At 45.0% G+C, this 24,973-nt stretch overlaps 1 long non-coding RNA gene across 5 annotated transcripts; it reads left to right on the forward strand.

Moving 5' to 3' along the window:
- Window positions 1-1,829: 1,829 nt before the first annotated feature.
- Window positions 1,830-21,282, forward strand: LOC131422632 (uncharacterized). Of its 5 annotated transcripts, none has more exons than XR_009224121.1 (4): window positions 1,830-1,990; window positions 8,926-9,679; window positions 18,950-19,049; window positions 20,873-21,072. It is a non-coding gene; the product is annotated as an uncharacterized LOC131422632 (long non-coding RNA). The 5 variants fall into 5 exon arrangements; XR_009224120.1 differs by lacking the exon at window positions 1,830-1,990 and adding an exon at window positions 21,079-21,282 and having other exon boundaries at window positions 2,727-9,679; window positions 20,873-20,954; XR_009224123.1 differs by lacking the exon at window positions 1,830-1,990 and adding an exon at window positions 21,140-21,282 and having other exon boundaries at window positions 2,727-9,679; window positions 20,873-20,954.
- Window positions 21,283-24,973: the final 3,691 nt, after the last annotated feature.

Below are 24,973 nucleotides of genomic sequence, written 5' to 3' on the forward strand. Positions count from 1 at the left end.
AGGGGAGAACAGGGAATATTTGTCGAGGATTGATAGTGTCGGGGGAAGAGGGAGAATCCCCCTCTGCCTTTTCCCTTAAGGTTCTTATGGCTGGCCAAATAATCAACAAGACAGGTTAGCAGGAGAAAATACCAAGTTTAATAACATGTATACATGGGAGAAACTCAGAAATGAGCAGCTCATCCCTCTGTCTAAGATGCTTGCGTAAGTATTGTAGCTAAAGGCAAGGAAGGTATTGGGGGTGGGTAGTGGTCTGGGATTTCAGAGGGGAAGACAATTCACATGGAGATAGAAGTGCAAATGTTTGTCTGACAATTCTTTTCAGGGCCATCTATAGAGAACGTGGCTCTATTTTACATTATCATTACAGCCATCATGATAACAACTCCTTCCTGAAACAGATCTTTTGTTTTAAATTCTTTAGGCAGTTTGGGAGGGGAAACTCAAATATTCTTCCTGAGTTTTCTGAGTCTTTATTTTCTTCAGCTGAAATAATCCGCATAACAGAGTGGTGCTTCCTGGGGTAACTTGCCCTGAGCACCATCAATATTCTCTGCTACACCCCCAAGACTAGGTTGAACATCCTTCTTATGTGTTTTCAAGTCACCCAATCATAACACTTCTCATTTTTTTTTTTGTATTGCCTGTTTACTAGCCCACCCAAGTCCCAAATCTATAAGCTTTTTGAGAGAAAGGATTAGAACCCATTCCCCCTTGCGTCTCTTGCACCCAACTCAATACAGCGTACAGTGGGGGGTTCACTAAATAGTTACTGAATACATGAAAAAAATGGAAGGAATAAATGACCCTTCTAGGAATATAGCCACTAAAAAAAAAAAAAGTGGAGGCCGGCCTGGTGGCGTAGCAGTTGAATTCCTGTGCTCCACTTCGGCAGCCTTGGGTTCGCAGGTTTGGATCCCAGGCGCAGACCTACGTACAGCTTATAAAGCCATGAGGTGGCAGGCATCCCACAGAAAATAGAGGAAGATGGGCACGGATGTTAGCCCAAGGCCGATCTTCCTCAGCAGAAAGAGGATTGGCAATGCATGTTTGCTCAGGGCTAATCTTCCTTTCTCTCTCTCTCTCTCTCTCTCTCACACACACACACACACACACACACACACACACACACGCAAAATGGAGACATCATTGTTTTTATGTGAATCTCTCGCCCAAGAGGTTGAATGCTTTATGTGTGGATCACATGTCCTTTAATCTCCTAGATGTCAATCAGGGACTTTGGACTGAGGATCTTCAGGCAGGAGCGTTAGAAATCCCCTCTCCCCTAAACTTGTACACGTGGTGGATTTAATACTAGGCTCTATTCAAAGCTTCATGACTTTATTCTAGCTTGCCTATTAATCATCACTTGTTTAATGGTTTGCTATCATGAAACACAAACTCATGACTTTTTTCTCTGAAACATGATCCATATTTTAAAAATATTATTATTATTTATGTAAAAAGTAATTGCAATGTTGTGATTTATAAGAGATACATATTTGGTCATTCAGATGACCAAAATATATTTCTTATATGCATTTGGTCTGCCTCCACAATTTCTGGCACAGAGCTCACAAAACCCTTGGAATTTCCTAAGCATTGAGAGTGATAACGATGTCTTTTGTTATGTCAATGAGGTGACTTTTGGAAAACACCCGAGGATGGGGGCTGGTTGCCAGAGGAGCCAGCCATGTGATTAGAGGGTGGGAACTTTCAGTCACCTGCGCCCACCCCCAGACCTCTGAGGAGGGGGAGGTGTTGGAGGTTGAATCAATGACCAACGGCCAATGAGCTAATCATTCGTACCTATGTAATGAAGCCTCCGTAAAAACCCAAACGGATGGGGTTTGGAGAGCTTCCGGTTTCGAACATGTGGAGGTGCTGGGAGAGCGGCGTGTCTGGGGAGGGCATGGAAGCTCTGCACTCCTTTCCTGAAACATGCTCTACGCATCTCTTCTGTCCGGCTGTTCCTGAGTTATATAATCTAGTAAGTAAAATCTTTCTCTGAGTTCTGTGAGCCTTTCTAGCAAATTAATAGAACCTGGGCCGGCCCCGTGGCTTAGCGGTTAAGCGCTCGCGCTCCGCTACTGGTGGCCCGGGGTTCGGATCCCGGGAGCGCACCAACGCACCGCTACTCCGGCCATGCTGAGGCCACGTCCCACATACAGCAACTAGAAGGATGTGCAACTATGACATACAACTATCTACTGGGGCTTTGGGGGGAAAATAAATAAATAAATAAAATTAAAAAAAAAATTAATAGAACCTGAGGAGGGGGTCCTGGGAACCTCTGATTTATAGCCAGTCAGTCAGAAGTACCGGTAACAACCTGAACTTGCGATTGGCATCCTGGGTTGGAGGGGGTTGTTGGAATCTCCAGTTTGTAGCTTGTCCTTCAGAAGCACAGGTAACCTGGACTTGATTGATGTCTGAAGTTGAGGGCCGTCTTGTGGGACTGAGCCCTTTACCTGTGGAATCTGACTCTATTTCTGGCTGGAGAGTGTCAGAATTGAGTTGAATTGAGTTGAATTCTCAGACACCCTGCTGGTGTCCAAGAATTGCTTGTTGGTGTGGGGAAGCTGCCACACAGACACACACACACACACACACACACACACACAAACACACAGACACACATTGGAATTGGGTCTAGGAACCCAAAAAGAGTAATATACACTTTTAGAATGTGTATTAGTTAGGGTGATGCTAGCTGCTATAACAAAAAAAAACCCCATAAATATTGGTGGCTTATTAAAAATATTCTAGCTTGCATGTCAGTCTAGTGTGGGTGTTCTCAGGGGGTAGGTAGCCTTCCATGTAGTGAACTGAGGAAGCATCCTCCTTCTATCCTGTGGCCTGGGGGTCCTCCACTTCTACTTTGGTTTTTATTCCACTAGTGAGAACTAGTTACACGGTCAAACCTAGACACATGTCATGCTGGGAAATGTAGTCCATGGTCGGATAGCTCCTCCCTAGCAACAAACGTGCTAGGGACATTTGCTGACTGCCTCTCCAGCATCCATTTGTCAGCACAACAGAAAGTACTTCGACTTTCCTTGGTGGAATTCACCCTCTACCATTCTCAGCCTTGTGACTTAGATGGGGTTGACTCTTGCCCTAGTGGGTGGGCTCCGCCCAATGTAAGCCAATGAGCAAGTCACATACTACTGGCTACAGTGACTGGGTGAGGGATGGACACATCATATAATTCAGGCCAATAGGAAAAGAGAATCCTCAGACTTGTGCTAGAGTAGTCAGAAAAGACCCTCTCTTTTATTTTGGGTGTGAATATCTGGAAGAGCTTCTGTCATTTTGCTACCATGAGAGAGCCAACCTGGAGCTGCATGCATGTGTGCGTGAGTGTGTGTGTGCGTGTGTGTGTGTGTGTGTGTGTGTGTAGGGTAGGGTAGGAGGGAGAGTCAAGACCACTGCTTGGAGTCAGAGGATGAAGCCAACATTTGGAAAGCAGAGCCCTGAGATAGAGAGAAACCAGATTCTTGGTGACATTATTGTTGAGGCTGGATCATGCCTTGACTGCGACTCACTTTCGTCTTGAACTTTCAATTATGTAAATCAATAAATTCCCATTATTGTTAAGGTGGTTTGAGTTGGGTGCTTTATCACTTGTGATTGAATATGTGCTAACCAATATGGACCTTTTTGGTTAAATAAAAATATCGAAAAAGTTTGGCCAAGTGTCAAGGTGGCCGGAGATAATTTTTCAATGTTTCCATAAAAGACATTTTATTAGTTTTTACGTAGTGGAGATCATATGCATAATTAATTTAATCCTCCTTATTTTCTCTTAGCATGATTTGCAAGCATCTCTCCATGTCATTAAAAACTGTAAGCATTATTCAAAATGGCTTGTTCCATATTCTAATTTGTCACCACTGCCTAATCATTGGGCATTTAGGCTGCTTTGAGTTTTTAGTTCCTTGGTTTTTCCTTTAGGGTACATTCCTAGAGGTGGAGTTACTTGGTCAAAGGTGGGAGCATTGTAAAGAGCTTGATAACAATTGCCAAATTATTTCCTGGAAAAGTCAGACCAGTTACACTCCCTCCAGCAATGGGCTTGCATCACGGCTCACATTGGCCTCCCCGTACCCTGGTCGGCATGTAAGCATCTCACACATCTTTGTTAATGCAACAGGCCAAAAGTGGGCCTTTGTTTAAATTTGCTCGAATGCCAATGACTTGACTTCATATCTCATGACCTAGTGTTTAATATACTGCTGAGTCCCTGACACTTGACCTGCTTGACCTCTGACTCTTGGCCTCTGACATTTGCCCTGCTTCAGACAATGTTCTAAATAACATAGACCAGGGTTTCTTAGCATCGGCACTAGTGACATTTAACTAGTGACACACATGTATACATGCAAATATATAGCTAGATAGCTAGATAGAGAGTTCTATCTATCTCTATCTATCTATATTGTATATATTTTTAAACTTTCTTTATATTATGATGTTTTGACATCTTAAAAAGCCTTTCTGACTGGGAGAGACTGCCCCTCCTGGGCTAGCCTACTCTTAGAGATGGCAAAGGCCCAGCCAGGAGCGTGCCTTTCGTATGCAAACTACCCATTCCAGAGCCACACCCCTCTACCCAGCCCTCACACCCCAGGAGACAATATTCCTCTGCCTGGATCATCCCAGGGCCAGGGACCAGGCCCTAGAGACCACCCCTATGGCCCAAAGCCCACAGGAATGATTCAAACTAGCCGGTTCTCAACTGTTTACCTGTCTGTCTGTCCTTGCTTTCCCCGTGGAAACCCCAATAAAGGCCATGGCCTAAGCTCTCCCCTCTCTCCTGTCTTCTGCCTCCTGACTACCCTAGTGTTTTCCCCTGTGGCCCTGTGTCATGTACGATGACTCCCTCTCTAGGACCTATGAGTTTAATAAAGGTTGATCTGCTACAAGCATCTCCTGTTTCCCCCATGGCCACACCTGACTGGCCGTCCTCTGAACACACAGTTGAAATCGATTTAACAACCCACTATCTATCCAGCCTCCTGGTTCTGCTTCTCTGTTGAACCTGGCCTAATACAACAGGCTTGGAACCTATTTCAAAGACGAGGTTTTGCTGACGGTCTGAAGGAAGGGGTGCAGAAAAGCGGTTGATCAAGGACTGCCAGACTTCGGCCCACACAATTATCCCTTGTCCACAGCCTTTCAACTTGAAAGAGCCAAGGTCTGGCCAGAGTCAGGCTTGGACGGCTCACCTTGCGCCCTTCTGAGTGATTTCATCTGCCTCTTTGACATCTTGCTCCAGAACAAGGCTCACCGCTTTAGACCCTACTTACTGTTCCTTACTGTGCTTGCCCCTTTCCCCGCCATGCTTCATTAGCGGCATTTTAAGGGCGAACCTGCTGGAACTGTTGGCAGAACTCCACAAGGTACAAGCGAGCCTTTTTAGTGCCAATGGCTCCAGCCCCCAGATATCTCTAAAGGACGTTTTTCATTTCTTTCCCTTGTGGTCCATCACCATCCCGTTGTGCTTAAAGGATTAGGGATGGCAGTGGGTGAGTTTTGAGCTGTATCCTTCTGGAAGGCCCCAGATTGGGGGGAGACTGTCGGTTCTAAACCAGAATTTCCGTATGGGTAGCCGATTAAGAGATGATATCTGAAGACTTGCAAAGGAGTCTGGCAGCTGCTGCGCTGATCTCAGGGGAGAGGACCCTTCCTTCTTGTGGAGGATTCATGAAGAGATTGCTCAGCTAACCACAGATCCTCCTGGAAACTTGTAGATGCTATTGAAAAATCCGTGCTCTCTGTGGGCAAAGAGACATCCAGGGAGCGGAAAATTGGGGCAAATGCCCCCACTGGGGCCCAGGAGGGCGTCTGTAGTTTCAGATTCTTTTGAGCAGAGAGAGTGACTCTCGGCTGCGGGCACAAAACGTTTAAAAAAAGAAGCCACGTTTATTTATAGTCAGCCAGCTTCTGACCCGTTTCTCTTTTCTCATCATGAAGGCCAAGAGGGGGGCGGTTTCACTGTGGCTCCTGCCCCTGTTCAAGGCTTTCCTTGAAAGTCACAAAAACCAGGAAAGAGCCTGCCCCCATTGTAAAAACCGTATATGCTCATTATAAAACCAAAATTCATACAGCACCGAGAAATATATAGAGAGAGGAATATATAGAAAGAGGAAAAGAGAGAAAAACCTTCCAAACTCCCGCTACCCAGAGATTATCACTGTTATCGTTTTGATAAATGTTCTTCTGGATATTTCTAAATGCACATTCACATACACACACTCTTTCTCTTTCACACACACACATACACACTCACAAGACTGTTTCATACATGCTTACACGCAAATACACTCACACACACATACACACCCACCCACACACTCGTACACACGCTCACACACATACACGCACTTATCACCCTTTCTCGTACACACATACTCTTTCACACACTTGCACGCACACACACTAATACACCACCACACACTTCTATGCAAATGAGATCACATCCTGCTTGTTCTCTTATTCTGTAACCTGCTTTTTTACCTAACCTTATGCCATGGTCCTGTTTCTGGGTCAACAAATTTAGAAATAGCTCATCAATTTTAATGGCTGCTTAAAATTCTCCTGTGTGGTTAAAATGTACCGTATTTAACCAGTTCCCTATTGGTGGACATTTAGGTTGATTTTGATGTTTATTGTTGCTATGAAAATCTCTGTGGTTATATCTTGATCCACTTGTATAATTTATTGGTCATTTAAACATCTCTCTCTCTCCTTTTTTGAAGTACTGTATGTAATTGTCTTTTGGGGGGTTGAGATGAGAAAATAACATGGCATTTCCTGAGACTTCTGAATCCTCTAGGAGAGTTCTCAGCATGGAAGTGAAACTCAGGAGCTGGGCCCAAGTCAGTGCTGTTCAGACTTCCCGGATGAGAAGAATCACGAGGGATAGGTGGGCTGAAAGTCCAGTTCCTGGGGCTCTCTGGGACCTTTTGCATCAGTCTCCTCGGGGGAAAAACAGAGACACCAGTATAGGTGGGGACCCAGGGGCAGAGAGAAGCAGGAGGAAGCTGAGAGAACTCACAAAAATCATTGGCTGTATAACCGAGGTTTGGACAGAGTTTAAATGTCTAGGAGGGGCACAGGGAGCCAGGAAATTACAATATAGTGAGATAGTGAGCCAAGTGTTAAGTACAAGCACAAGATGTGTTGGAGGCGCTGAAAAGGCTCATCAGTTCTTGGAGGTCTGGGAAGGCTTCCTGGAGAAAGTGCCCCAAGTAAGTGCTCTAAGGTGTCTTGGAAATGGCCAGGTGATGGAAATATGGGAAGGGGGTTCAGGAGACAGCATCCTAGGAAGAGGGCAAAGCTGTCATAGAGGCCAAGAGGGGAGCAAGACATGGTGCTTGCCCTCGCCGAGCCTCAAATCTAGACAAACAGATGAACAGGTAAGTTCAAAACACAGAGCTAAATCTGGTGACAGTGGGGACTGACCCAGTTGGGGGAAGCGCTTGGGGTCTGAGACAATTTACCGAAACCTGATATTCTCCTGAAAGGCATTTCTTTCCTCTTGCTCTTAGAGACCAAAAGGACTTTTCCTGTAACTCAGAAAACAATACAGTGGTGCTGATTCAGTGCCTAGTGTCATTGCTATTAAGGGTCTTCATTTTCATGTGACCAAGATGGCAACTGAAGTAATTTACAAGACAGGAGGCAGGACTTGGGCATATAAACAAGGGCAGGATTGTCTTGTGATTACTCCTGGGCTTCAGTGAGAAGTGGGGACCAGCTTTGTAGCTGTCGATAGAGCCGGGATTATGAGAAGGAAACTGGGAAAAGGTCATTTTAAGAAACTGACATGCCCCTTAGAGTTGGTTTGACATGAGCTATACCACCCAAAGGTTCTGGGACATCAAAAATTCCCTCTTCAGCCGTTGGTGGTCTCTGGAATGTCTATGTCTAGCATGGGGTGAAGGAGTGAATGTGAATGATTGTTTATACATGCAGCATAGTGTGGGCTGTGAGTCTCTGAGTGTGGTTCATGAATCTTCTGGAAGCTTCTAGAAGGCACATCCTTGGGTCCTATCCCAGACCCTTGGAATTGGACACTCCTAGCTGTTTATCTAGCATCCATCTCAGCTCTGCTCCCATTCTCTTCTCTTTCCCAACAGAATCAAGATTTTGTGATTCAGTTGTACACCCCTCTCCCAAGTCATCATAAAACTCGAGGAAAACTATTCTTAGATATAATTTGACTACTCTCAAGGAATTGCTATTTTTCTGCCTGTGATTGCTTCAAGAATGGGCACTTGACCCGTTTTGATCCAGTAAAAGGTAAAAGGAAGCCTGTTGAAGGCTCCAGAACAAATTCCCCCTTTCCAAAGAAAAAAACTGGGAAGAGATGTCTTTTCTTCTTCCTCTGGATGCTCTTGACTCTGAGTGTTGTACCTGGAACTGCTGCTGCAGCCATTTGTGACTCTCTGGGCACGAAGCCAACACTGAAGGGAGCAGAGAGAAGAGAGGGAAAGAACCTGGGTTCTTGAAGGTATCATTGAGTGGCTGAATCAACCTCCCCTGAGGCGGGACCTCTCTGTGGACTTCCTCTTATGTGAGATAATGAACTCTTTTATTGTTTGAGTTGGACTTTCCATTACTTGCAGCCAAAGCACCCTAACCAATACACACTCACTGAATCAGAATCTCTGGTGACGAACCTGTCCCAGCTGATTCTCATGTACGCTTAAGCGTGGAAACCGCTGGAAAGATGGAGGGGACACTGAACTGGCCCTCCAGGTTCTGGCCCTGGCTCTGCCACTAAATTGCTGAGCCACTTGGGGCAAGTCACATTCCCTGTCTGAGCCCCAGCTTCCTTGTGTGACAAAGGAGAGAGACATCCTAGAGATTCTCTTTATCTTTGTGTTCTCCTGTCTTGCTATAATGTGGTTCTAGGTGAGTCTGGTGGGTACCTGTGGCAGGAGAGAACACTGAGGAAGAGACTTCACTAGATGCTTTGATGTCAGTACTGCAGAGCAGGAAGGAATGTTATGGCTATTTTCAACAAAAGCTGGCTGCAGACTATTCAGCTTTCTAGAGGTATGGCATAATTAATCTCAGGGATTCGAAGGTTCTATTGTCTAGAAAAATGCCTTGATGGAGATTTTGTTCCCAATATGGGGCACTCCCCTCATCCCCCAGCAGAGCCTGGATGAAAGATTGAAATAAGAGAGGGTTGGACTTCTTGGTACTGTAGGTTAAAGTGTGATGCAACAGAATCTTGCATTTCTAGCAGTCCCTAGGAAAAGAGGGTGAGGGGTGCAGGAACAGAGCAGAAGGGAAAAGTGGGCAGGGTCTAGGGAAGGAGAGGCTGAGAAGATGGAGGGTCGTGACCGGGGCCTCAGGAGGACGTGGCCAGAGGGGAATTTCCTAGGATGAGGAATGGTCCATAAATACCAGGACAGTGACATCTAATGTCCACCTCGGACTCGTCACCTGGCCGGTTTTGTGCTGTAACCCCCCTCCGTCACCCCAAATCTTCGGTGAAAGTCTGCAATATACTTCTCGTTCTTGTTTCTTGGGGGAATAAAGAAAGAACTGAGGGCGAGTTCACTGTGATATGATGTGTAGAAAGAACGTGGACATCTCAGTAGATTTTCAGAATCTATCCATTCTACGGAAGCAGGAAAACGTCACAAGAAGTGACCAGGTGAGCTTTGTCCCTGCTCCTAAGAATCCTCAGAACTACTGGGGGGTGGTTGTTAAGTTCAACACAGAAGGTGGGATGAGGGTTCTAGCCATTCTCCATCAATGTTGTAGAGAAAGGTGATCCAGGATGCCAGTGGGCTGGAGGAACACAGGGGGCTGGTCATTGTGTAACAACGTGAACTCTTTTCAGAGTGTTTTATTGGCTCATTAGCTCATGCCATTCTTTCGATAGCCCTGTGAGATAGGTTAATTATTAGGCCCATTTTCAGATGCCGGATCTAAGGTTCAGAGAGGTTTCCCAACCTTTCTGATGTCTTCATAGTTTCCCAACTGGGTCTCTCCCTTCTGAACCAACATTTTGCAGCTTGGTTCCCCAATGCTCCGTCAGGGAAAGGGGATATATTAATCTCTGACTGGATTTGATTAGGGATATGGAGGAGTAGAGTAACTATGGCAGACAAGGAGGCTGTTAATTGGTCTACTTTTGAAGACGTCTGACCAGACCCTTGTTCTCACCCAATTTTTCCAACGCCTGACTGGCTGATGTTTTCAGGTAAATGAGGATCCCAGAGGAAGGTGGAACTTTATGATGTCAGCATCTGCTTCTGAGGGCTGTGGATCTGCTTTCCTGTACAACATGCACGTTGCAACATACCTTTAGCACGTTGGTCTTTGGGAAACAGACCCAATGAAATACTCCCGTGAGACTGGGAGTGGCCCGCTCAGCCCTCCCCAGCCCTGCCTGGGATCTATAAATGACCTGGGGGAACAGTAACGAAGGCACAGTTGCTAAGAAGCCAGGGTTGTGGCTCAAATAGCTGAGGCTTGCAGGCTGCTCTGATATGATGGGGGCAGCCATACACTCACAAGACCACAGCTGGCTGCAGATCTAAACAATTGTGTGAAGCCACTATCTCCTACAGTCTTACTTAACTGCTTACTGCCACTGGCTTATTTGTTCAGACTTTATCGTTTCTCATAGGGATTATTGTCATAGACCTTAGCCGGTCTCTTGGCCTCCTGTTTCTAAATTTTCTGCATTCTTTAACTGGCCATCAGAACTCTTTAATTGTCTCTTTTAGAGCCTCTCTTAGCTCTAGTGTCATAAAGAATATCCTTTGGCTTTGACTAAATCTTACTGTCTCTCTTTTTGTCTCCTGGTTCCCATCATTCACTTTTCTATTACAAATACCTTCATGAGATAAGAGCTTTTTAAGACCAGACTTCACTTGTAGATTCTAGGGGCAATTAGATAAGCAATAATGGAGATAGTAACACGTCGGCAAATTTTAATTATTTTATATAGCTCAATATTAACTCAATATTAATATGAAGCCAGGCACTAATGTCCATTTGAGGTTTATTTGCAAGCACTTTCTGTGTAAAGCACTGAGACAGTTTCTTGGTGAGACAGGTTAGAGACAGGTTAGGCAGTTCTTGTTCAAAGGGGCTGTGGCTCTTGATGATGACTTTTTCTGGGACTTAATATTGTCTTCTGAATTGATAACAGCACACCATGGATTTTCCAGTTCTTGAAAATCTCCCACTAGAGTGCGTGAAATCGCCTCATTTTTGCCATTTTATTTCTAGAAATTCTCAGGTTTTTTCTCTATGGCTGCTGTAACTAAGCAAGAAAGGCATTTGAGAAAGCCTTTCTGATGAGGTACAAAAGAAATTGAGTTTTCAATGTGGTCAACTCGTCCTATATTTCATTTGTAAGAGTTTTTTCTTTGACTTTGTTTTAAAGCAACACGGTAAACTTGATTTTTAGTTCTAATCAGGCAACCTTTAAATCATATTTTATTAAAGTTTAGGGTGGCACGGTCTTGGAAAGAGTAAAGGAAAATCGGAGCACCAGGATTCTGGTTCTGCTTTTGATATGTTCCATGACCTTGGGCTATGACCTTGGGCCATGACCTTGGGCCATGTGTTTAATCTCAAAGGACTGAAGGTTTTGACCTGTAAAATAGGAGAATGATCCTAGATGAGGGACAGCAAATAGATTTCAACTCAAGTTCTCCGTTGATGGCCACCAGGAATTCTGTGTTAAGAAGAATTCTGAGGCTCAACACTATGATCGGTTAGTGATGTCTGTCACGGCTGCAGGATGGGGAGAAGCAGTGCAGGAGCCATGCATTTCCATCCTTCCTATATGACCTTTAAGCTGCTCTTCTAGCATGTAAAAATTTATGCTTCTAGTCTTACAAAATAATGAACCCCTCAGGTGCCCTGTTAAACTGTCTCCAATGTGTTGTTTTCGAACATAAACCTCAAACATACGCCGATCCTGATTCAGCCATTACAGTTTGGAGCAGTGACCTGTAGATGACCTTTGACATTTGGGGTTCGTTGTCTACCTTTTTGTGCTATATAGGCATCTTTTGACATTTGACCACTTGATGTCAAAGATTCTGGCCTTACTTCTTTCCCTTACTTTTAGTTATTTGAAAGTAATTCCTCTTAACATGACAATCACACGGATGTTTCTTCCAAGTCTTTGTGAGCTTGTTATGTGTCTGGGAACGTGTGAAAGATAAAAGGGACCTTAAGGTGCCAAAGGGGAAGTGAAATATGAAAGACCAAACCACGAAGCTCCAAATGACGAATAAATTAGATGAAAGTTCCACTTATGAGCAGAGGGCGTGGATGCAGAGGACCTTAGAGATCATGGACCCCTCAAGGCACTGAGAGTCTGGGAAGTGAAGTCATTCTCTTAAGACCCCATAGCAAACAGTGGCAGAGCTGAAGTTCCTGATTGCCAGCAGAGTTTTTCTCCTATATCACGCAGTGCCTTCCAATTCACTCCAAAACCTCTAGTAACTGGGATGATCTTTGTCACAAATGTAGGGTGCAAACACGGCTGTGTTGTTTTATTTTTTAACTTAAAATCAGAATGAGTGAGAGCCCCCACGTGGGAGATTAGCAGGAAGTTCAATATCTATTTTAGGGGCTCCACCCCCACAACGCTCCATAAACTGGCCAAGAAAATCCGGGACTTAGGCTGAGGGCGAGTTATTCAGCAGGGAGAACCTGAGGCCACAGCAGTCTGCTGCTGCCATTACTTCTCACTGCCACACGGTGTCGCTGTGGAACACCGGGCCACAGTGTGATGGACGAAGCTGGTCCACCGCTAACTCCGGGCTCCCTGTGGTCTACGTGGATCATCTTCCTTAGCTGATCTGTTGGTACTAAATGTGGCTGAGGACATCACAACTGAGTATTCAGTACATCCGGTCTCAAGCACAGTTGCACTGGTGTTGGGTGGCACAGTGATCTGGGCCTCTGCCTTGTCTAGACTTGTGACCACTCTCCCTCATCTTTTCCCTGGGGACCCATACCCCAAGGGTGAGGCAGTGTTCTCTTCTAAAACGCTCAACATCAGAGGATACTAATACCCTTCTTTTTCCAACAAGAGACCCTGATGACCTCTAGACCAGTGGTTCTCAGCAAGGGGATTTGCCCTCCAGGGGACAATTGGTTGGATGCTCAGGTCAGAAACAGGAGGTGGCTTGCTCAGATCCATCCACGTGTGTCTGAACTTTGGGTGCCTCCTTCCTGTAGAATCACACCCAGGACACAGGGTGGTGGTGACAACCTCAAATAGCTACCAGGGCCAGGCAGGTGTGGTGACTGAGCATGGTGGGCAGAGAGGGGGCCGCAGAGAGCTGCAGGGTGCCGGCCACCCATTGGATGGCTGCTCTGTGGGGAGGTGAGCCCACTGGGGCAGACCTTCTCATTTTTTTCAAGAGAAGCCATAAAATTATATTTTCACTTGAAACAGCCCTCTCTTAAAATATTGACAACAGTTAAAACTTTTTAGACATTGTGTGGGGAACAATAGAAATAAAAAAAGGAAAAGAAAAATCTGAGGTTTCCTGAGACCTTGTCCTTCTTGCTACAATGGAGCAAGAACTTCCATCTCCTTTGGAAAATCCACGGTGGCTGCCTTTTGAGTATCTGTCTGTCCTCACTCATCCACATGCCGTTCTGAGACACAGTCAGCTGTTAGTTGGGATGGAAGAGAGGTGTTAGGGTGGAGATTTTTGACCAAAATATTAACTTCGTTTAATAAACACTTATGTACTGCTTACTGTGTTCCAGCACTGTTCTAAGCTGGATTCACCCTCATAATAATGCCACAGGGAGCCACTACAATTAATCCCATTTTACAAATGAGAAAACTGAAGCCAGAGAGGTTGCCTATCTTGCCATCGTGCAGTTAGTAAGGGATGCAGCCATGGTTCAAACCCAGGAAGTTTCACTCCAGACTCCCTGCTCTAAACCTCTATTTGAACAGCCTTCCCAAGACAAAGCAGAAAAATCCACTTTTGCTTTCTATATAATGTAGAGTTGTCCTTAAAATGGGGGAATTGAGAAGAGAAGGCAAATGAGCCAGACCCAGACCGGTCTGACTCGGATGGCAGTTAAAGCTTCGGGAAAGCTTGGTAAAGACCCGGCCATTTCCTTCTCTGTCTCCATTACAGAAAGCCCCCTTGGGTCCCATGAAGCCCCCATCCTCGTGTGTTCCGCAATGTGGTTAGATTATCACAGAGAGGGAAGATGGCCGCTAAACCCGAAAACCACAGAGAAATGAGGTGAAGTATTAGTCCCGCTATAAAAGATAATTAGATCCAGAGAGATGATTTTAAAGGCTGCCTTTAAAAAAAAGGCAGACACAGCTGAATGCATTTCCAGTCATCAAAAGTGTTCTTCGTAGTGTGAGCATCAGAACGGAGGGGGGGCAGGGATGAAAGGGGCATGCATATTTATATTTCATCAAGAAAGCTCCAAGCTCGGGGAGCTCCGTGTGGTGAAAAGGAGGAGCCACTTCTATCTGCTCTGTTTGACGTGGATGGCGTGGTCAAAACTGCTGGAACTCGACCAGCAGATTTGGGCACAGCTCCGGACCCTGCCAGCCCGGTAGCCAAGACTGTAATAGACTGATAGGGGAAACAGCCTGGGGTTTTCCAAGTGCCAATGAAGTTTCTGCAGGGGCATTGGGAAATCAGCAACGGTCTCCAAAAATGGGAGGCATCCAGGTGGTTGAAGGCTGGTCGTGGGGTCTGAGATTGCTAAGTTCTTGCTTTTCTGTGTTTGACTTTTGTTGGTAGAAATGAAGATGAAGCCAACTAGCTAATGGTTTTCACGCATGGTGGGGAGAGATGGGTTTAGTGCTCTTACGAGTTAGGGCTATGGGAGTCCTGGGAGGAAAAGCCTGGTGGGAAGAATGTGGGAGGAGAGTCAGCTGACCTAGTTTAAGCCATATCTCTAACTTTATCTGCAATTGAGTTGAGATCTCTGGAATAGAGCCCTGGAGCAGCTGGAGAAGGCCCAGGAAAGTCTTAAAGGAGAAGGAACTCTGGTCCACACTTCCCAAATTAGGACTGCAGAGAGGAATTCTGAGTATATATTTGGCCGGTTCTGGGGTGAAAAATAGCTAGCACTTGTGCTGCCCCTTCCCTGTCCTGAGCTCAAGGCAGACATTACTAATCAATCACAGTGAACTGTCCTCGAAGCCTGGATGTGGCTTCACAGCTCTTTTCAACACTGCATTCTAGGCAGCCACTACCAATCGAATGGACTTGGCATGAGAGAAGAACTGTATTGGGCCTTTCCGAGACCTAACCCATCTCCTCTTCCCAACTTTCACCACGTTGGAGGGAAGCAGAATAGCATGTGAGTTAGGGCTCTGGCGTCAGACCACGGGGGTTTGAATCCCAGTTCCTTCTCCTAGTCTATGTGGTCTTTGTCTCATTGCTTATCCGCACCAAGCCTCAACATCCCCTCCTGTGAAATGCAGGCAACACTGGCATTTACCTCATAGGAAATACTGTGAGTATGGTGGGGTGTGTGTGTAAATACAATGTATCTAGCATGATATCCGGCTAGATGCCTCACAAATGAGAGTCCTTTCTTTTCTCTGTAAGGAGTCCCACACTTGGGGGATGGGTTTGGCCTCAGCTGAAGGTAGAATAGGATTGGAAGGAGTGTGGCAGTCTGGGGCCAAATCATGCAGGGTCTTGAGGTCAGGGGAGAGATTTTTGTCTTTTTCTTGAGATCAAATGGAGCAGGAGATGGACAGGTTTGAATCCTCAAAGTTTGTCATCTTCTTCCCACCACAGGGCTTTTGTACAAGCTTGTCCCCTTTGCTACAATGCTTTACTTTAGTCTCCTGTCTCAAACCCATCCTGCATCTAGTTAACTCCCAAGGGTCCTCCAGGTGGCTCTCAACCATCACCTCCTCAGGGAAGCCTTCCCTGATCTCCCACCTCCTTCTGTTATATGCTCCCAGGGGTCCACATCCTCAACCTCCATCCATCCCACACTTGTAATTTCACATTTAGTTGTGTGGTTTTATGACAAAACCAATCTCCTCCACTAGTCTGTAAGCTCAGCAAGGCCAGGGCTTTGCTCTGCTCATCAGTATCTCCCTAGAGCCTAGCACCTTGCCCGATACATGGTAGATGCCCAAGACATGATTTACTGAACAAATGAAGGAACGTAGATCAGCACTGTGTTCTAGAAATGTCACTCTGGTCACATGGCAGAGAGGACACTGGGCCACAGTGGAGGCAGGGAGACCAACGAGGACGCTGATGCTCCAAACCAAATGAAAAGTCAAGACAGCCTTGAACTAAGATGGTGACAACACGGATGGAGGGAAGAAGATGATGCCAAGAGCTAGGAAGGAAGCTTCGTCAAGAAATTCCTGGCAGGCATTGTTCTTCATTCTTCTTTTCTTTTTTCGATTTTACAACTGCCTTTTTGCTTAATAGAAATTCCCAAAGGATAAGAAGAAGAAAGATAGTAAGATATAAGCTATTTTGCAAACGGGGATGGGGGAAAGTCTTATCAACCCCGTGCTAATCAGAAGTGGGCAGAGCCCATCTGGCAAACCTCTTTCCTCTGGTCCCGCAACAAAGGTTGTTAACCAGCCTTTGAAATCTGCACCTTGTTCTGCCAGCTCACAGCTCCAAATGCCCAGTAGGAGTGTCTTATGAGCTCAGTGAATTAACCGCCGAGTGGAGAACAGGCTTATTGAAGTCGTCAAAGCTGAAATCGTGTTTGAACTGTGATGAGTCCTGTCGAGCATTTTACGAATATGCAGAATCAAACAGGAGCTAGTAGGAGCCAGAGGGAGCAGGCAGAAAGAGGCTCTCTTTAAGCCAATGGAGGCGCACATTTCAGCTCATTAAAACACACAACAGGCTCTTATAGACACTTTCAAAAGGAGCTTTCCATTGAGTAATATCCCGGGGGACTTTTGTTTTGTTTTCTTTGGAGAAAGTTTTCCAGGGGCAACGCCAAATGTTCTAAGGCAGGCTGTTGTCTCAAAGGGCTGGACGGAAGTGGAGGGCAGCTTTCTTGCCGGTGACAAGGTGACAAATCGGATCCCAGATCTGGGCTTTCAGAAGGCACTTTCCTCCTTTTCCAACTTATCTGTCTGATCTCCCAGATTCATTTACACTTTCCAGTCTGATGGTCTTCACTTGACAGCGTGGCCCATATGCTTGCTGCTTTTGATGGAAATGATTCTGCTTATTTAGTTTTAATTTCCTAATTTTAGGTTCGGCTCTGGGTTTTTTAACCACTTGCAAAAGCAAATGGCTCCCGCTCCTTTTGCATGCCTCGGTGGAATGCTCCCTCCTCCCCACAGCCTGAAGTTCCTGCATGGGGTCACCTTCAAGATTTCTCGGCAAAAAGCTGGTGTTGAGCAGACCCTTAGTGCCAGTTACTTAGGCAAGAGACGCCCCCCGGAGCTCCTTTCTCAAGGGGTGGCAGCAGACGCTGTGATTTTCCTTGTTGGATATTAAAGTCTTCTCTTCTTCTCTTCTTCCTTTCTTTCCTGGGGTATCTGAATCTTTCTTCTTTGACATCCCAGTCCACAGGGTGCTTGTATTTCCATCCTCCTTCTAAATAAAAACCACCTAAGGAAAAGTGAAAAAATGTAATTACATTGGATAAATAAATCCTGCCACTTTCTGTTGCCCAAGTACCAGCTAATTAGACCCAAGACTGCCTGTATCATCATCTTCCTGGCTGTCTCCTTTGGTAGTTTGTAAAAATGGCACTGATTCTTTACCTCTCCCGACAGCCATGTCATGTGACTCTGCAGAGCCCTCCCCATCTGACTCTGGACAGCCATGTCACTTGATTTGGCCAATGGGATGTTAGCAAATGTGCCACAAGTAGAGGCATGAAAATGCTTCACGATTGGGCCTGTCTGCTCTTACCCTCTGTCACTGCCAGGAGAAAGACAATCCCAGGCTAGCCCACTGGTCCCAGGGGGAGGATGAGAGACACGTGGAGCAGACCTGAATCTCCCAATCATCCCAGCTGACGTCTAGTGGAGACCAGAAGAACTGTCCAGCCAAGTAGACTCATGAACTGAAATAACTATCTATTGTGTCAAGACACTGAGTTTTGGGGCAGTTGTTATGCAGCATTATTTTAGCAATAGATAACTGCTATATCCTGAGAATGTAACTATAAATTGATGATTGTTCTGTATCTTCTTTCCTGTTGTAAGAAATATAAATTAAGTAGTTGGGTGTGCTGTCAGTAAGCCATGGCTGCATTGACGAGAGTGTATCAGCTGGGCTGGTTTCTTTAGGGGAGATACCTGAGACCTTTTCACCAAGAAAACTTAGAAATCTAACCCCTAGAAGCTGGGGAAGGTCTTCCTTAGTTTCAGTTTTTTTTCTCCTTTATTCTTTTGGCGGGAGAAGGTCTGATTGAGTGGGGATGAATATCTCTGAGAGTCCGCACACTGCTTGCTTGTTGCTTGTCTGGCAACAGAATCTAACAAGCTAATTCCAGTTTGCAAAACATGATGGCTCTTTTTACGTGTCTTTGAAGGTTGCTTTCAGGAGTGAAACTTACTGGTGTTTGAGGTTTACTGCCTCCTAATATCTACATCTCTTTTAATAGTTTATCTCGTTAGCTACACCTATTTTTTTTGCAGTAGGAACGTTATCTGTGTCTCTATGAAAAATTCATTTCCTGAGACTTGATTCCTAACTGTGATTTTGGATGATCCTAAAAAGAACTTTTATTTTATTTTTTAAATATAAAATAAATTTATTTGAGAGATTGGATTTTTTCAAGTTGACTCTCCTTATCCTCAACATAAAACACAATGTGAAGAAATGGTTGAGTGTTACTGGGAGTTAGGGAGGATTGCTTGTTTCCTGCCCAAAATGCATACATTCATTCTCTGGTAAGTGTATTCCAATTTTCCTCTCAGTTACCATCTCTCCTCTACTTTTAGTCTACTTGCTTCTGGTGGAATTGACTTCATCATGGTACCCCTGCCCCCCACCTTCCTCCAGAGATGAGCATGTGACCCAGGCCTGGCCACTCAGACTCTTGTATCCTTCAAGCCATCAGGGGTGTTGTCATATGATGCAAGCCAAGCCAATCAGGTCATTGTGATCCAATTCTGGGACTTTGGCTTGGATGGTCAGATAAGAGGTACCCTTTCTCTTTCCTATTTAACTTGGAGCTCCAGGAATGTAAGCCTAGTTTTTCTAGAAGCCATCTGGTCACTGGAGGACACTGCCTGTCTGCAAATGGATCCAGCACAGGGGAAAGGACACGTGAGAGATGGAGAAAAACATGGTCCTGATGACACTGTTTAAGCACCTGGATCCAGTCATACCTGAAGCCAGAACTAACCCTGTGATTTACATTTTCATGAGCTGATTTCCTTCTTTTGCTTCTACTTTTGAGTTGGGATTCCTTTCACCAATAGCCAAAAGGTCCTCATTAAGAAATGGTGTTTGGTGTTTGCCCTCAAGGTCCATCTATGTTGTTGCAAATGGCAGTATTTCTCTTTCTTATGGCTGACTAATATTCCAATGTATATATATCCCACACTTTCTTATCCATTCATCCATCAATGACACTTGAGTTTCTTCCATGTCTTGGCTATTGTGAACATGGGGTGCAGATATCTCTTCAAGATAGTGATTTCATTTCCTTCAGCTATATACACAGAGGTGGGGTTGCTGGATCATATGTTACCATATTTCTTGATTCCTGGATGCTATGAATTGCAAGACAAACTATTGATTTAATGGCAGCTCTTTTTTGGGTAAAAATGACGTTAAATATACATATCTGTTACGTGACACATCTCAACTTCAGAAGAGTTAAAATGTGAAGGAAAAAATGCATCTTAGAAACAAGAAAATAGAGTATATTCAATTCCACAATACTGACCACTTGCTGAGTGCAAAGTTCAAGTCTAGACTCTGATGTGGTTCCTCCACTGAAATTAATCAAAGTACACACTTATTTATTTATTTTTTGGTGAGGAAGATCAGCCCTGAGCTAACATCTGTTGCCAATCCTCCTCTTTTTGGCTAAGGAAGATTGGTCCTGGGCTAACATCTGTGCCCATCTTCCTCTACTTTATATGGGACTCCTGCCACAGCATGGCTTGATAAGCAGTGCGTATGTCTGTGCCCAGGATCCGAACCCGCGAACCCCAGGCTGCTGAAGTGGAGCACACACACTTAACTGCTATACCACCAGGCTGGCCCCATACACACTTATTTTTTATTTAACATCTTTATTGATATATAATTCACATACTATACAATTCACTCATTTAGAGTTCATAATTCGATTATTTTTACTGTAGTCACAGAGTTGTGCAGCCATCATCACAATCAATTTTAGAACATTTTCATCACCCCAACAGGAAACCCTATACCCCTTAGCAGTCCCTCCCCATTTTTCCCTCACCCCAACCCCTGGCTACCACTCATTTACATTCTGTCTCTAAAGATTTACCTATTCTGCACATTTCATATAAATGGAATCATACAATAAAAGCAAACTTTTTTTTTTTTTGGTGAGGAGATCAGCCCTGCGCTAACATCTGCCAATCCTCCTCTTTTTTTTGCTGAGGAAGACTGGCCCTGGGCTAACATCCGTGCTCATCTTCCTCCACTTTATATGGGCCGCCGCCACAGCATGGCTTGCCAAGCAGTGCGTCTGTGCGCGCCTGGGATCCGAACGGGCGAACTCCGGGCCACCGCAGCGGAGCGCACGCATTTAACCACTTGCGTCACCGGGCCAGCCCCAAAAGCAAACATTTTTTGATCACTTACTTTATATACCAGGCACAGCTCTAAGCATTTGAAATGCATTATCTAATTTAATCCTTAACAACTAGCCTATCCAGTGGAAACCTGCCATACTCATATATCAGATGAGAAGACTGAAGCACAGAGAGGTTAAGTGGCTTCTCCAAGGTCACACCACTGGTAAGTTGTGGAACTTGAATTTGTTGCCAGGCAGTCTGTCCTAAAAAATTCCTTTTTTTTTTTTTTGAGGAAGATTAGCCTGAGCTAACATCTGTTGCCAATCCTCCCCTTTTTGCTGAGGAAGATTGGCCCTGGGCTACCATCCATGCCCATCTTCCTCTACTTTATATGGGATGCTGCCACAGCATGGCTTGACAAGTGGTGCATTGGTCTGCGCCTGGGATCCGGACCTGCGAACCCCTGGCCATCTGAGCGGAGTGAGTGAACTTAATCGCTACGCCACTGGGCTGGCCCCCTGGAAACATTCTTAACCTACACTGACAAGTACTGAGCAGACGTGAAGACTTGGATGATCCCGAGCTGTATTCTGGGACTTTCCCTGCCATGTGCTCAGTTGGGGTGCTCCTCCACGGTGGGGCAACCTCCATGTCTGGAAGCTGGTGCTGTAGAATGTCTTTTCAACAGGGAAACCCTCCAAGGATTGGAGCCCACACGTGGTGGAGAGGCTGCTCTGTGCTCAGGGAGCTCACGTTCCACCAACAGCTAGAGCCATTGGCCCCTCGAGTGAGCTGCCCCCTGGCTGGACCTTCTATTTCCTCATGTGAACAATGGAAACCTTGAACTCCCTCATTTCTGAGGTCTCTTTCATCTCAGGCCATCTTTGACCATTTTCATCTCTATCCTGCTCTCTGGAGAAGTCTATGCTTAAATAAATTAGCATCAATTCCAGCGTGAAAATGCCCCTCTACTGGCACACTGGAGAAGCTGGGTTTGTTCTAGGTTAGTTTCCCAAAGTGAGTTTTGAAGACATGAAATCCGTGGTTTGATATTATGGGATGTTAAGTTAATTCTTAAGAAAAGGGGAAATAAAAAAAGGGAAAGAGGGTCATGATCCTGTGAGTTTGGGAAACATTGGGTTAAGCAAAATCGTATAGGTGTCTTCACTGCAGAACTTTTCAGAGACTTTAATGTCCTATAATCTTCACCGCAGTGATTTATTCACTGTTGGGGACTCACATTGTGACACATTACAGTCTGGGATACCCAACATCCCTTGCTAGGAATTGCCCCTCCTCTTTAGCCATATGATGGTAGCAGGAGCAGCTGTGTAACAAAGTCACTGTGCTCCCATGGCCCCAGAGAGTGATCGCCTGAATCAAACTAGGGCAATCGCAGTATACCATCCCCTTGAACTAATGAGTCCCTTCTGGAATCTGTACTTGGACCCTAGGGCAAGGAGAAGTAGTTTCTCCTCATAACATGCAAAATTCAGGTGCTCTTAGCACATTGTACTAAGTACTTAGTACATGGTATGTTCCAAGATGGGAATTGCGGATGCAGCATATCCCAGACTTACTTATACTACCTTTCTATGGAGGAGCATCTTTTAGGACTGTGCTCCACTATATCCATTTGGACTATATTCTCACGAGTTTCAGGATACCCATTCAGACTGTATTTTTCTCCTGTAATGAGAATTCCAAATGTAGGCAATTGCTGGCATTGGTTCAATGGTTCCAACATTGTTGTGGCTGGTATCTCTGTGTTCCTCTTGGTCTTTCCCCAGTGTCACAAAGTGGCTGCTGCTTCTCCAGCCATCCTTTCTTCATCCAAAGCTAAATAATGGAAGAAAGGGTCACGTCAACGGCATTTTTAACTTTTTACCAAGAAAATTAAAGCTTACCCAGATCCTAGAAGTTGTTGTAGTTCCCTTATGTCTCAATGGCCAAAATTGTGTCTCATGTGATTCCCAGCTGCTAAGGAGGCTGGCAAATTTGGAAATAGGATTGTTGTGATTGGCCTAAACCAATCATGATTTATTCTTTGAGGATGGGCACGCAGCTTGACCTAAACTGAGATTCTATTATCACAGAAAAAGAAAGGAGTGGGTAATGAGTAATCAGATAACAGAGTCTGCCGTGTCTGCAGGACTCTGCACTTAGGTGGACATTGATGAGTCTTTGGACGGCTTCCTGGAGCTCATAGAAATATCCAAGCATCAATGAGCCTACAGCCTTTTTCTCAGTTGCTTAGTCTTGATTACTCCAGTTTCTCTGCTAAAGCAAATGTATGATATATAAGAATTACGGCATCAGGCAGAATATAAGCATTTAAGGCAGCTGATCATTTTTACTCTTGATTAATACTCCAACTTGCTCTCACCCTAGCCTGGGTTTGAATGATCCCATCATTCTTCTCTGCTGCTAGTCAGCCTTTCAGTCTTTTCCTTCTCACAGCTGTATTATGCGTACATAACTATCTATCTATCTATCTATCTATCTATCTATCTATCTATCTATCTATCTATCTATTATCATCATCATCTATCTATCTTTCTATCTATCTCCGTTAGTGGGTTCTTATACTTATTTCCTTGGTGTGCAACTGTTCCCCCTCAGAGAGGGTGCTCCTTACTCCATGGCAGGCATTGTTCTAAGTGTTTTATAAATACTATCTCATTTAATCTTTATAAGGATAACAATAGTACCCCACGATGTAGGTACTACTATTAGTACCACTTTTCAGATGAGGAAACTGAGGTGCAGAGAAGTTAAATAACTTGTGGGTTAGTAAATGACAGAGCCAGATTTGAACCAAAGTAGTCTGGCTCCAGAGTCCCCAGTTTTAACCCTACTATAGTGCAGTGGACCATCCCGTAGGGAGGACACTCAGTGCCTTTGCCGTGAATCATCCCTCTGTTTTATACATGGGTTGTGGCAGGAGCATCCATGTTTCAGTGTGAGCCTCCTGACCGCTGTGCAGTCTCCTAACTCCAGTTAGGCAAATCACGGTACCTCACCTTCCAGAACCAATGGCTCCTTTCCCCTGGGAATCTCCTTGGAACTGGAAGGAGGGCAGTCTGTTAATCTCACCTCTCAAAATATAAACTCAAGAACTGCTGGTGGCTGTGCTGACTGGAGACAGGAGGGAAAAGAAGGGACTGTTTTAGCCCTTGACCTCCAAGGATCATTCTAGGAAACTTAAGAGAATGTTGTGTTTTTCTTCTCCTACTACACTTGGGATTATGTTAACTGCAACCCAAAGGCTTTACTAACATTGTATGTATCAGTATCTATTGGCACTAAACAATCACAAAACTCAATGGTATACAACAATACACATGTGTTTAGCTCATGAGTCTGCAGGGTTCAGGGTTGGCTGATCTCAGCTGGCCTGCTCATGCTCTGTGGTTGGCTGCGAGTTGGGCAGGCAGCTCTGCTGAACTTGGCTGAGCTCTTTCACAAGGAAGTCTGGGGGTTGACTGGGGGCTTGGCTAGTTTAGGTTGGCTTCTGCGTGGGAGATGGGGCAACTGAGTTCTGCTCCATGTGACTCTTATCCTCCAGCAGACCAAGGTGGGTGTGTTCTTGTGGTGATGGCAGACAAGATTCACGAGTGAGAGATGTGCAAACACTTTTCAAGCCTCTGTGTGTGTGTGTCACACTCGCCTACCTCCCATTGGCCAAAGCAGGTCACATGGTGAAGCCAAAGGTCAGAGTGGGCGGGCACTGCAGAGTCACATGGCCAAGGGTGTGGGCAGACATGGCGGGGAGTGGAGAATTGGGGCCAGTTTTTCAAACTGCCACACTGTAGGATACCAGTTTAGAGGAGGTTGTTTTTGAACAGTCCTTGAGCTAAGAACGGTTTTTACATTTTTCAAGAGTTGTAAAATAACGATAAAAATAAATAATAATTTGTGATGGAAAACATCCGTGTCCTGAAAAACCCAATATATTTACTATCTGGCTCTTTACAACCTTTGTCAATCCCTGTTTTAGAGCATGGATTCTAGAGTCAGTCCACTTGGGTTCAAAACTCAGCTCTACCACTCACTGGCTGTGTGACCTTGGGCAAATTACTTGACCTCTCAGATTCCTCATCTGTAAAATGGGGTTTCTAATAGCACCTGCCTCATAGGATTGCTGTGAGAATTAAATGAAGTATTGTATACAAGGTCTTAGACCAGTGCCAGGCACATGGTAAGGACCGTGTTAAGTCCTATCTGGTATTATTATTCCAC

Source organism: Diceros bicornis, chromosome 26 (genome assembly GCF_020826845.1).
Source record: "Diceros bicornis minor isolate mBicDic1 chromosome 26, mDicBic1.mat.cur, whole genome shotgun sequence".
In the NCBI taxonomy this organism is placed as follows: domain Eukaryota; kingdom Metazoa; phylum Chordata; class Mammalia; order Perissodactyla; family Rhinocerotidae; genus Diceros; species Diceros bicornis.